Source organism: Periplaneta americana, chromosome 3 (assembly GCF_040183065.1).
Source record: "Periplaneta americana isolate PAMFEO1 chromosome 3, P.americana_PAMFEO1_priV1, whole genome shotgun sequence".
Lineage (NCBI taxonomy): Eukaryota > Metazoa > Arthropoda > Insecta > Blattodea > Blattidae > Periplaneta > Periplaneta americana.
This window is the reverse complement of record NC_091119.1, coordinates 196,730,995-196,745,254: the sequence shown is the minus strand read 5'-3', so window position 1 is coordinate 196,745,254 and position 14,260 is coordinate 196,730,995. Positions and strand designations below refer to the sequence as shown.

Sequence of the window (14,260 nt, the reverse complement as noted above, 5' to 3'; positions counted from 1 at the left end):
TTCATCTTTTTGAATTCGATTTGATGCATTGTTTTACTTCCACCAAGGTGATACACTTTCTCTTTCAACTGCGGTGAACTGGTTGGGTCCTGCTTCAGACAGCTGCGTCCAGTCAATGTCATATAGTCGAGGACTCACTTTCATTTCCACGTGCGGGATTCACCTCTCACACAGATGGCTAAACCGACTGCGTAATACATACTCATACATATTTCACAACAGAAAATTATTTTCAACTGGCCAGGGAACAGGCGGTGGTCGAAAAAAAATAATACAAGTGTCAAATAAGACCTACAGGAACATGTGTATTCGAAACATCCACGCATATCGAGTGATTTACCTTGGCTCTTACGTAACAAGAGCTTTCATAACAAACAATGGACCTTGAAACTTATGTAACACAGCTTTCACTTCATTTCAACATTCTCTCCATGCTCATTCGTCAATCGCTTTCCCACACCACTCGCTTGCAAATACCCATTCACCAATCACAAAACAGCTCCCCTTATCCCTCCTTTGACCACGCCCCCTTTCCCCTATCCCTCTTTTGGCCACACCCCGTTTCCCCTATCCCTCATTTGGTCACGCCCCGTTTCCCCTATCCCTCATTTGGCCACGCCCCCTCCCAGCCTCCCAGCCTGTCACGTGAGCATCATTTCCTTACTACTCACATGCATTTCAATATGATTCTGTCTCTTTGAATGCAGAATGTCTTTATAGACAGAAAATGACCGCTGAACATCAACTGAAACCGGAGTTGACAATTTCATTTTTATCCTGAACTCTAAATCAGCACACTTTATTAGTTTTTCAATGTCTGGAATCAGAAGAAGAACGATGTTTAATTTCGCTTGCTCAGGAAGTTATAGGCCTATACTTACTTACTTACTGGCTTTTAAGGGACCCGGAGGTTCATTGCCGCCCCCACATAAGCCCGCCATTGACCCCTATCCTGAGCAAGATTAATCCATTCTCTATCATCATATCCCACCGCCCTCAAATCCATTTTAATATTATCTTCCCATCTACGTCTCGGCCTCCCTAAAGGTATTTTTCCCTCCGGCCTCCCAACTAACACTCTATATGCATTTCTGGATTCGCCCATACGTGCTTCATGCCCTGACCATCTCAAACGTCTGGATTTAATGTTCCTAATTATGTCAGGCGAAGAATACAATGCGTGCATTTCTGTGTTGTGTAACTTTCTCCATTCTCCTGTAACTTCATCCCTCTTAGCCGCAAATAAGTTATAGGCCTATAGGAAAAAATAATATAGGAAATTTATCTAAATGTTTGCGATATTCTGTCAAAAAATGAACCAAAATGAGAGACTTTTTAAAAAAAGGAGGAAAAAGGGAATATGGACTAAAAAAATGGAAAAAAGGGAAGTCAAAACCACATAGTTTGGTTGGTGGAAGACAGTTTTGAACATTGTAATTAATTATTTCATGTTTCGTGCTGAAATAAAAAGAAAAGGGGGATTGCCTTTAAAATCCGGTCTCTAATGATTACTATGATGTTATACAGTCGCTCAAATTTTAAATGCTCGCTCCTGAAAAACTGCAAGAAATAATATCGCAATTTGCCTTGGAGCCTCAGAATTAGAAAGCAAAAATGAAAATCGCCTATTGGTGTAGTGACGTCACACGATGCTCTCCAGTATGCAGATATCTGTTTTGGAATTCATAAATTTTAAAAGCGGACAGAGGAATTAGTGCCACAGAGTGGACGCTCGCGATTGTTTGATGTGGTCTTGCTATACATCACACTTTCATTCCTTTTTGCATATAACGACCACAAATGGCTGAATTGTGTCCATTCACACGTTTGCCAGTCTCTATCTGAACGTCGCGTGTTTCAACTTTCTATTTGGGAATTTTACTCAATAGAACTCCAGTTAAAATCACAAACAACACAACATTCCCACATACACAGCGAGCGATTCGCAGTTACGCAGGCGCGCACGAAGCGTGATTTGGCTTTTTGAAGACCTCAGGAGGATCCCTATGTTTACCCCCACGTGTTCGACCTATATACATAGTGATTCACGAGGAATATTAAATATTTTAGTGGGTGGAATATTCTGAGTAAAAAAGCTGATATAAACATGTGTACAATTTGCAATGAGTGTGGATATACACCTGTTTGAACAACAAGTATTTTCCTCGACATAAAAAAATTCATTTTAAATGGTTTTATTTTTAAACAAAATAATCTGCCCTCAATGTGGGTGCCCATAAAGACCCATAATAAAAGCATTACAGAATAATTTAGAAAGACAAAAATGTTTGTGCGAGATCGTGCGTATTTGCTTGGTTTCCGCACAAAACCAATCCGCGGAAAGTCTAAAATTCCACATTCAGTATTCCCAACCTAACACACATAACAATTTCCCTCTTCTTACCGCTTACGTGACATATTGATTTTACTGCTTTAGGCTTTTAACATATTATTTTTAGAGACGTTCAATATAGTAATAATTATAAGTTGGAAACTTACCACTGCAATTTCACCTAAATTGCACCCTTAATTATTGTTTTTACATATTTGCAAAAATTAAGTAAACTCTACAACTCCACTAAAGTTACTGCATTCGTGATGCAAGTAACATTAAGGAAGCCGTGAAAAAATCAACAAGATTCCAGACTCATCATAGACTGGGGGGAAAAAAAGGCAGACGTATATCACGGCCTGCTGGAGTATAGTAAACACAGAAAACATTTTAAAGCAACAATGTTGAAGATAGATATTTTGTTTTGCAAATTTGCCGTCATTGAACAGAAACCAAGATGGAGATTTCATTGCAACTAATTAGAAATTCCTCTTTTAGGTATGTAATAAACGATCTTCGCACAAAATAATGTACGATACACGAGCGGTATGTTTTCTTTCAATTCTCGGAAATTAAAAAAGCTCAACTACGTTTCGCTTTCTCAAACTTTTCCTCGAACATGAAAACTTCAACATTCCGCTCTTGTAACGCATATTACTATTAAACACAGGAATTGTTAAGTAAAAAAAAAAAATCCAGAGAAATGCAAACCCAATAGAATCATTAATGGCCAAAATATAAATGGTAATGTAATATTTGGATTGAATCCTTAAGAATATTCAATAAAATTTTCTGAATTGAAAAAATCGGAGACCGAGTGCTTTTAAAATATTACATGTGAATTTAGGAAGTGTGCCACGTGCACCAAACAAAAGACCAGAAACACTCCACTAACTAGTGGGAATGTTATATTTCTCACTTAGGTATGGGATGCAGGACTCATAAATGGATTTCTTCTCCTCATCAACATGTAAGTCCACACATGTGGAGTAACGGTCAGCGCGTCTTGCAGCGAAACCAGGTGGCCCGGGTTCGAATTCCGGTGGGGGCAAGTTACCTAGTTGAGGTTTTTTCCGGTGTTTTCCCTCAACCCAATACGAGCAAATGCTGGGTAACTTTCGGTGCTGGACCCCGGACTCATTTCACCGGCATTATCACCTTCATTTCATTCAGACGCTAAATAACCTAGATGTTGATACAGCGACGTAAAATAATCCAATAAAAAAAATCAACGTGTTGTGCCTGCAGGGCATCCTTCTCAAACCGGATTGTAGGATCAAGAACTATTCCCTTAGGTTGAGTCCTGTGGATGGCTGCAATATCTGCTCTTCTATTCGAATCTAAGTATGAAACGCAGTGGATTTCCTCGTGTACCTCCCATCCACGACGCTTGAGGACATCAGCAATACCGGTCCTGGCCTTATGGTGTCGATTGTTGCGCAGCAGCTCCGTTTTTCGACAGAACCCCAACACGTGACCAAGAGTTTCCGTCTCGTTGCAGCCGGGATGGCGACAACGGGTGGTGTTGAAATTTCTGCCGGGCACAGATCTAACCGCAGATAGATTGCTGGACATTTTAGTTGCATTAATGTATTCTAGAATTAATAAATTTGCTTCTGATGACATCCAGGAATTTGTCTTGGAGCACTCAGAATACAGGAAAACTCCTTTGCCCTTATGAAGTAATTTATACCATGATTCAAAATTTGTTTCGCAAGATCTCCCTCAATTGCCGACCTTTAGTGTTGGGAGCAATACTGTTCTCCAACTAGGAGATTAACCGTGAAAGGAATGTGCTTACTATTGCGTCATCTATTGGAGCGAAGTAGATAGATAATATTAGAGTTATAATGTCAGTTTAAAAATCATGCGCTCTCCTGCATAATATGTTATTTCCTGCAAATCAAGATTTCAGGTATAAAGTTTACAGGGAGTTATACCTGAAATCTTGATTTACATAATACACGTCACTGTTCGTTAACAGAAAACCACAATTTAAGTCACACGGAGTTAGTGTGCACTCGAAGTTGGTTGCTTGACGGTTGTCAGCCCAATTTGAGATCTGTGGATATAGAGGGAAGAATTGGATCGGTGTCGGTTAGAGTTCCCGGGTAGCTCAGTGGTAGAGCGTTGGTACGTTAAACCAAAGGTCCCGGGTTCGATACCCGGCTCCGGAACAATTTTTTCCTCGAAATTATTCAAATCAACTTTACAGGGAGTTATACCTGAAATCTTGATTTACATAATACACGTCACTGTTCGTTAACAGAAAACCACAATTTAAGTCACACGGAGTTAGTGTGCACTCGAAGTTGGTTGCTTGACGGTTGTCAGCCCAATTTGAGATCTGTGGATATAGAGGGAAGAATTGGATCGGTGTCGGTTAGAGTTCCCGGGTAGCTCAGTGGTAGAGCGTTGGTACGTTAAACCAAAGGTCCCGGGTTCGATACCCGGCTCCGGAACAATTTTTCCCTCGAAATTATTCAAATCAACTTTACAGGGAGTTATACCTGAAATCTTGATTTACATAATACACGTCACTGTTCGTTAACAGAAAACCACAATTTAAGTCACACGGATTTAGTGTGCACTCGAAGTTGGTTGCTTGACGGTTGTCAGCCCACTTTGAGATCTGTGGATATAGAGGGAAGAATTGGATCGGTGTCGGTTAGAGTTCCCGGGTAGCTCAGTGGTAGAGTGTTGGTACGTTAAACCAAAGGTCCCGGATTCGATACCCGGCTCCGGAACAATTTTTCCCTCGAAATTATTCAAATCAACTTTACAGGGAGTTACACCTGAAATCTTGATTTACATAATACACGTCACTGTTCGTTAACAGAAAACCACAATTTAAGTCACACGGAGTTAGTGTGCACTCGAAGTTGGTTGCTTGATGGTTGTCAGCCCACTTTGAGGTCTGTGGATATAGAGGGAAGAATTGGATCGGTGTCGGTTAGAGTTCCCGGGTAGCTCAGTGGTAGAGCGTTGGTACGATAAACCAAAGGTCCCGGGTTCGATACCCGGCTCCGGAACAATTTTTCCCTCGAAATTATTCATGTTATTTCCTGTATGGAGGGATTAAAGGACCAGGAGATTAACCGTGATCTAATTTTGTAACTAGAGTAGTGTAAAAATGTGTATATCAGTGTTATTGTTTGTGCTGTGAAAGATAGCCAATAGAGGTACGAGTACCCACGTGTGTGACCTTATGACATCTTATGACATCAACATTCATTCACAGCATCACCCCGCTCCCTCTCATTCCCTGGAGACTTTCTCGTGGTTGGAGTACAGTAGAAGACTTTGTTTAGTCTACGTAGACTCAGTTGCTGTTCGCATATCATTAATACGATGAAGACGATTTACAGATGTTATAATGTTGAATGCTGGCCTCCCACTCTGCACATAGCATTCCCAAACCTCGGACCTTTTTACTTGCGTATAACATTGAATTTGGCGTGTCATCGGGCAGCATCATAATTTCCTTCACTGCACTTCTAATAATTTTGCCAATATCTCGTAAGAATGTTTCTGATAACTGAGGTAATGGAGCACATTGCAGAGGGTAAATCAAACCTTCTTCTAGGTGGTTTAGCGGTAACCGATATTGTCTTTGTGCCATATCAGAAATGCAGATATTTCTATTTTTTTTGCATTGCTGTGTCTGTATTTATAGAAACTCTCTGAAAATCTCAAATGATAGTAGTCATGTCTATCTCTGGATCCAAGGTTCGCGAATTAAACCCAACCGATGGTCACTAGAAATTCGAAGTATGACTTCCTGCGAAGGGTATGGAGATCGGCGTCATAGTTTTAAGGAACTTACAAGAATTCTGCCCCTGTGTGAGATTGACTGGCCAAATCTCCCAAGTAAAAATTCAATTCTGGAGGTAAGATAATGAACCCATTTTGGTGGCCAAAATAAGAGGGTATTAGACCCAAGCTTCGCCTATAAGCCACTCCTCTATCAATGGCCATATTTTACCTTCTATTTTCTCTTATTTATGTTTCTTTATGTTACAGAGAATCGGCATGTGTATTGTGTATAGCTTTACTATAATGCATAGAACTTGGTGTTCTCCATGTATTCTCCTAGTTTTCTTCATCTTCTTGGTACTGTCTTCCCCTTGTTCTCACTGTATTACTCTTGTTCTCATGCAGGCGATTTCGATCCATTCAATGTATAGACGAAAGTATTAGAACATGGTAATATCATTTGTTTTAATATTATTTAGTATTTACATAATCTTTCTACACAAATTGGTAATACTTTCCGTAATAATTAACTTCTTTCCATTAAATGTATTAGTATCGGTACTGATTGTTGTAAATTAATTACTGTAATCTTTGTTCTTTATTTTTCTGTTCTAATATAATTATTTAGTTAATTTGTTCCATTTGTTGTTCATTTTATTGCATTTATTGTATCACTGTACTCGACTTTTATTGGTCAATGGCTGTTGTCCAGCAAATAAATAAATAATTAATTAAAAATGAATCATATAATTAATTAAATAGTTAATCACATCATTAAACAAGTAATTAATCACATAATTAATTAATCAATTAAATAATTAAATAAATAAGTAAAAAATAAATAAATGAATAAATAAATAAACAGATAAATAAATAAATAAATAAATAAATAAGTAAATAAATAAATCAATCAATCAATGAATGAATGAATCAATCAATCAATAAGTATGTAAATAAATAATTAAATAAATAAATTAATAAATAGATAAATAAATACCTAAATGAGTAAATATATAAATAAATAAATGAGTAAATGAATAAATAGAGAAATAAATAAAATAATAGATAAATAAATAAGTAAATAGATAAATAAATAAAATAATAGATAAATAAATAGATAAGTAAATAGATAAATAAATAAAATAATAGATAAATAGATATATAAATAAATGAGTAAATAAATAAATGAATAAGTAAATAAATGAATGAATAAGTGAATGAATAAATGAATGAATGAATAAATAAATAAGTAAATAAATAAAATAAATAAATAAATAAACAAATAAACAAAAACAAACAAATAAAAATAAATAAATCTTATATATAAAAGTCAATGTGGCTATGTATGTATGTATGTATGTATGTATGTATGTATGTATGTATGTATGTATGTATGTATGTATGTATGTATGTATGTATGTATGTATGTATGTATGTATGTGTGTATGTATGTATGTGTGTATGTATGTATGCATGCATACATTTATGTATGTACTCTATACAAATCTACACGCTTTGACTGGTATTTGCCAAAGTTTCCACTTTTAACCTTCATAGCCAGAAGAAGAACATAGGCTACATTATGATGGTAGGGACTGGATTAATCTTGCTCAGGATAGGGACCGATGGTGGGCTTATGTGAGGGTGGCAATGAACCTCTGGGCTCTCTGAAAGCCATCTGTAAGTAACATTTCTGTAGTACAGCGTTATTTTAACAAGTTCTCCTTGTGAGTACGGACGGCTTACAGCAGAAATTTTGTGAAACGAGTCTGTCACAGAAGCTATGTTGACGTAACACGGAGGTCAGGCTATCGACTCCACCGTCTGTGATGTTTAATTCAGAATATGCGCTGAAGATCCGCGACTGATATTCTTCCACTTCACGAGTGCGTAGGCGCGCGGGGCCCTTCTCGGAATAGGAGATGAAGGGGTCGAACACTCAACACTCCGGCACGAACTCGAGTAAACCTGCTTAAGAGGACATCATTTACAGAACACCAGTTAGCAGCGACGCAACGCGTCACCATTCCGTTTCTCTGCCCTTCTTTTAGATTACTTTTACTTTCTATTATATGTAGCCTACTGTGCATACAATTTTCGCAGTTTACAGTATACCGTTTAAACTCTGTAGACCTATAATTTATCTCAAGAACCGTTTCTCAAAAGATACTAACTCGCTTATCTTATTTATCAATTGCCATTCGTATTTCACTGAACATTATTATCAAGCTGCGGATTTTTAGGCACTAAAATCAGTTTAAATAGACAGGCAAAATAGGCATTCAAAATTCTAAAATAGGCATTTCAAAAGACACTAACAATTTTTAATTCTTAATGGCTAACACGACAATAGCGTAGCATTATACACTACTTTCTATAGGATTGTCATTATGGCAGTGAACAACTAAATATTCCTCCAAATGTTGTAATGAGAACTGATGTTTTATTGTCTGTATGGGATCCAAACCAGTGGGAACGCAGTAATTTCAATATATATTTTCCAATCCGTGCTTCTCATGACTTTTGCTTTGACATGGCCTATCTCCACGGTATACTTGACGTATTACAGCAGAAAAGTCAACTCCATACTCAATTCACAAACTCACAAAACGGATACACAGTTTAAAAAAACTACTCATGTCAACTATCACAATGATTCAAGCGGCTTTGGAAATACATTTTTTTCTCATTCGTTTATTTTAAATTATTCGATTTCTCCGCGCTCTGATGGCAGTAAAACGTAACACACAGAATTATCGATAGTTATATCACTTCTCTCTGCTGGATAAAAAAGAAACAAATTACAGATTAAAAAAAAATATCGATAGAATGGTTAGTAAATTCAAATATAATATATAATACGGATATTTATGTAACTTTTAGGCATTTATAAGCAAATAAGCATTGACTAGTGAAATAGGCAATTATAGGCACTATAGAATTCGCATATAATACTCACAATGCCTTAAAATGGATATGTTACCTAAAATCTTCCGCCTTCAGGTTAAGGATTAAAATAGGCATATAGGCATAAATCCGCAGCTTAATTACTATAGTTCATGTGTGTTGTTGTTTAGTCAAATGTCCGAAGACAGGTCTGAACCTCACAAGTGATATCAAGCAGGCACCACTTATAAGGCAACTAGGCCAGGAGATAATGAGGTAGGGTGGCCAGTTCCTTCCCCCCTCCATTGCATACATCGCTGACTAGTTACATATCACACTAGTCAGACTTCAGATGCATACAAACAATTGTTCTTCCTCTGATATACAGGGTGTTTAAAAATACGGGGCATAATTTCAGGTATGTATTTCCCACATGTAGACAATCAAAATAGTTCATTACAACATGTGTCCGGAAATGCTTCATTTCCGAGTTATGGCCTTCACAACATTGAAATTCACCGGAACGTTTTCCTTTCCGCACGTCGTTGTCATTACAGAAGATGTTCAAAATTTCCACCTCCTGCTTGAATACAGACCTCACATCGATGTCTCATTGACCTGCGAACACGATCCCAAACTCCAGGAGTATTGCGTATGTCCTCAGAACATGCCACAATTCGATTCCGAAGGGATTCCAAATCAGGCACCAGAGACGAATAAACCAATGATTTTAAATGACCCCACAATTAGAAATCGTGAGGGTTCAGATCAGGTGAGCGTGGAGGCCAAGCAATTGGGCCACCTCTACCTATCCATCGATCAGGAAACCTTCGATCCAAGTACCGGCGAGCCGTACGACTGAAGTGTGCAGGAGCGCCATCATGCAAGAAGTGAATGTGTTGACGATTGATCAGTGGAGTGTCTTCTAAAACATGAGGTATGGTGTTTTCCAGGAAGTTTGTGTACGCCTGCCCCGCAAGTCTGTTTGATTTGAATACATGTCGCACAGTCTAACGCCTACACAACACAGAATGTAACCTTCGCCTCGGAATGAACTGTCAGAGTGCCCTCTTAATGCCTCCTTTGATGGCAACGACCTGCGGAAAGAAAAACGTTCCGGTGAATTTCAATGTTGTGAAGGCCATAACTCGGAAATAAAGCATTTCCGGACACATGTTGTAATGAACTATTTTGATTGTCTACATGTGGGAAATACATATCTGAAATTATGCCCCGTATTTTTGAAACACCCTGTATATCGTCAAGTGAGATGTACTGCCTGATAATAGATGTACATATCAGCCAGAACCTCAATCAAAGGTGGTGACGTCATATTGTCGAATAAATTGACTAGTAGGTACTTAATACTCGTGTGAACAAAATTCGGCCAACAGCTCAGTATAGAGCGCTATATGCATACAGACAGCACGTCGAGAACAACTTTTCCAGTAACAGCAATGCTGAAATTTTGCACTTCCGAGAAAATCTCGAAATATATTTTTCTCAGCATCACAATGCAAATAAGACGAAGACCATGGTAATAGGAAGAAAAGTAAAAAGATAAACTTGCGAATTCTAAATAAGACAATAGAGCAAGTGGACAGCTTCAAATACTTGGAATGTACTACAAGCTGAAAGAATAATGCTGAAATTGATCAGAAAGAGAAAAAGGAATTGGTTGGGTCACTGGCCGAGAAGAAACTGCCTACTGAAGGATGCACTGGAAGGAATGGTGAACGGGAGAAGAGTTCGGGGCAGAAGAAGATGTCAGATGATAGACGACATTAATAATAATAATAATAATAATAATAATAATAATAATAATAATGATTTATTTTAGCTGGCAGAGTTAAGGCCGTACTTCCACTCAACCAGCAAAAAGTATACATACATATGTATCAACTTACAAAGAATTCAACAATTTGATTTAGATAAGAGCTACATGTATACAAGTGTTATTTACGAATTAAACAACAAAATACTATGAACTATTAATGAAACACTGAAATACAAACTGTGTAGCAGAATTAAACTAAAATACATATAATGTTAGTATATTTCAAATAATATTAGATAATAGAAAGAGATTATTATGAGACAATTTTGAAAATACAGCACTATCAGGATGCATGTCTAAAGGAAGGAGTAACAATGTAGACAGTGATAGTTTAAGTCAGTATGACTGGAGTGAAATGCTAAGAAGGTTATCTTTTAAGCTGTTTTTAAAAGTGTTTATTGTCTTGCAGTCCCTAATACTTTGTGACAGGGAATTCCATTGTCGCGAGGTGGATACTGTAAAAGATGATGAATAACAAGATGTTCTATGAAGAGGTATACTTAACGCGCCACAGATAAGTGATCTGGTATTTACGTCGTGGTTAGAGTATAGATAAGAGAAACGAGACGAAAGGTATATGGATCATATGAAGAGACTAAGAGGAAGGCAGAAAATAAGATTGGAGAATGCTGAGTTTGCAGTGAAAGACCTGCCCTTCGGCAGAACACTGTGAATGAATGCATTTTTTGGAGTTCCGTAACAAGCTGTTTTTTTTTTTACGATGATGAGTTGTTAGCCCTTGCCCAACAGAAAATCATCACAATCCAGTTAACGACGGGGACTGAACCGAGTTCTTGGACTAGCACTGAACTACCGGAAGAGGATGTTTGTTACAGACTTCTTAGTATTAACGTCCAAATTACTTCGGAGTTACTCTTCTGTCGGGAACCCAACTCAGGCCCGCTGTATTTGTTATTCTCTATTGTGTTCGAACAGAAAATCCCTTCTTCACTTACTTATGGCTTTTAAGGAACCCGGAGGTTCATTGTCGCCCTCACACAAACCCGTTATCAGTCCCTATCCTGAGCAAGATTAATCCAGTCTCTACGATCATATCCCACCTCCCTTTACTGCTTGGTACAAAAGGCACGATTTGCTGGCAATCAGAAAAAGTTTGCTTGGTTCTTTGTCTGCTCTTATGAATATTGTATTCCGTGGCATTCTCTTTCGGATCGGTGTACACATCAGCTATTTTCTTGCCCCCAACACACCCCGCTTAGCCGTGTGTGGCGACATATGTAGGCACACAACAGCAAACTTTGTACGCATTCTGGTTTACTGCATGCGCCATTACATTCTGGAATATCCTGCAGAATGGGTGGTCCGAGGGCAGTTCTGCAATGCAGTTTCGTCCATCGTAGAATGGACAATTTTATTCGTACAGACTCTAGCAACAAAATCTTACGCATCAAGAATTTAAGAAGGTATTGTACTCGTAAAATGAATCAGTCGGAAATGGACAATTACATAATAGTAATATGCGTTACAAGAGCGGTATGTTGACGTTTTCATGGTCGAGGAAAAGATTGAAAAAGCGAAACGTAGTTGAGCTTTTTTAATTTCCCAGAACAGGCACTTGGTCAGTAATTGATTACTTGTAAATAGTTTCTTTAATCTATCACAAAATATTTCAATATTCAGTAATTTCATCACTATACAATTTTGTTATTCTAGATTTAATTTGTAATTCAGTAAATATAAAATATTCTTTGTTTCTCTATGATAAATTATCTAGCTTTAATTATTCAGGTAATCTTTTCGTACTTTGATTTTATTGTAATTGTAAATTTAATACTAATTGTAATATTATTTGTAATTGTAATTGTAAATTTAATACTAATTGTAATTTTATTATTGATATTGTAGTTGGAATCTCCTGGTAGAGGGGCAGAGAAGGCCTGACGGCCTTATCTCTACCAGGTTAAATAAATAAATACTAAATACTAATACATTATTTTGTGCGAAGATCGTTTATTACATACCTGAAAGACGAATTTCTAATTAGTTGCAATGAAATCTCCATCTTGGTTTCTGTTTAATGACGGCAACTTCGGAAAACCAATATCTTTCTTCAACATTGTTGCTATAAAATGTTTTCTGTGTTTACTATATTCCAGCAGGCCGTGATATACGTCTGTCTCCCCCCCCCAGTCTATAAATGCGAACTTAAAACAAACGGTAAGGTTATGTAATGATTTATTTTTAATTTTAATATTTTAACAATATTATTTATATAACATATTGCAGTAATAACATCGGCATATGGAATCTTGTTGATTTTTTCACGGCTTCCTTAATGTTACTTGTATCAGGAATGCATTAAGTTTCGTGGAGTAGTAGACTTTACTTAATTTTTGCAAATATTTAAAAACAATAATTAACATTGCAATGTAGGTGAAATTGCAGTGGTAAGTTTCCAATTTATAATTATTACTATGTTAAACGTCTCTAAAAATAATATGTTAAAAGCCTAAAGCAGTAAAATGAATGTCGCGCTTAAGCGGTAAGAAGAGGGAAATTGTTATGTGTGTTACGTTGGGAATACTGAATGTGGTATTTCACACTTACCGTGTATTGGTTCTGTGCGGAAAACAAGCAAATACGCACGATCTCGCACAAAATACTTATTTAAATAATAAACCAAATCAGCAACTTATATATTTTAAATACCATGTATAGCCTACCAAATACACTACATGAAAGTGTACTAAAAATGACAAGAACATAGATATAGCTAAAGACTATAGATTCTAATGACCTTTACTAAGAAGATTAAATTAATTTCTTGTCATAACACACTTCAACTGAAATTTTGCTCCAAAATCAACATTACTTACAAGACAGTATTTGTACACAAATTTCTGCGAAATTATATATGTCTATTTATTTAAATCATAGAATTTATAAATGAAGTAAAAAAAAAGAGCATTGCATACAATATTTCTGAGAAAGTCGCTGACGTCTCAAATACTTGTAACAGTTTACTGTTGTAATGTAAGATGTTTACAAAACTGATGTTACTGCACATGTCAACATATGGCACAAGAACCAAGGCAACACATATTCATATTTGATTCTAGCATTATCTGTCTAATGTAGTCGGCTTGTAAGACTTCGTAGGAACGGGCTATTCCATATGAAATCGATCAGTAAAAAACATCCCATTTTTTTATACTCTAATTTCTTTCCTACCTATACAAGATGCTGAGGGGAGTGCATTTGCAAAAATATACTATCGAAAGTCAAACGGTTTTCGTATTATTGAGCGACAAATTTTATAAAAACAAGCGTCTTTCAGCGCGCAGAACTCTGGAACCATTTACTGCAGATCATTGAACGAGAGCTTATTTTGAAGCTGACATTTGGTAGGTTATGATAAGAAGTAATCCTTATTTTTATTGTACACAGAGAGACAGATAATCTGATTTTACTTGCTTTTAGGCTTTTTG

General features: G+C 36.9%; 1 protein-coding gene and 1 non-coding gene across 2 annotated transcripts in view; one reads left to right on the top strand and one right to left on the bottom strand.

Annotated features, from left to right (window-relative positions):
* Window positions 1–14,260, bottom strand: part of Oatp30B (Organic anion transporting polypeptide 30B) — a 492,924-nt gene that overhangs the window by 105,057 nt on the left and 373,607 nt on the right. The window lies entirely within an intron of this gene.
* Window positions 5,293–5,364, top strand: TRNAI-GAU (transfer RNA isoleucine (anticodon GAU)). Its single transcript has one exon. It is a non-coding gene; the product is annotated as a tRNA-Ile (tRNA).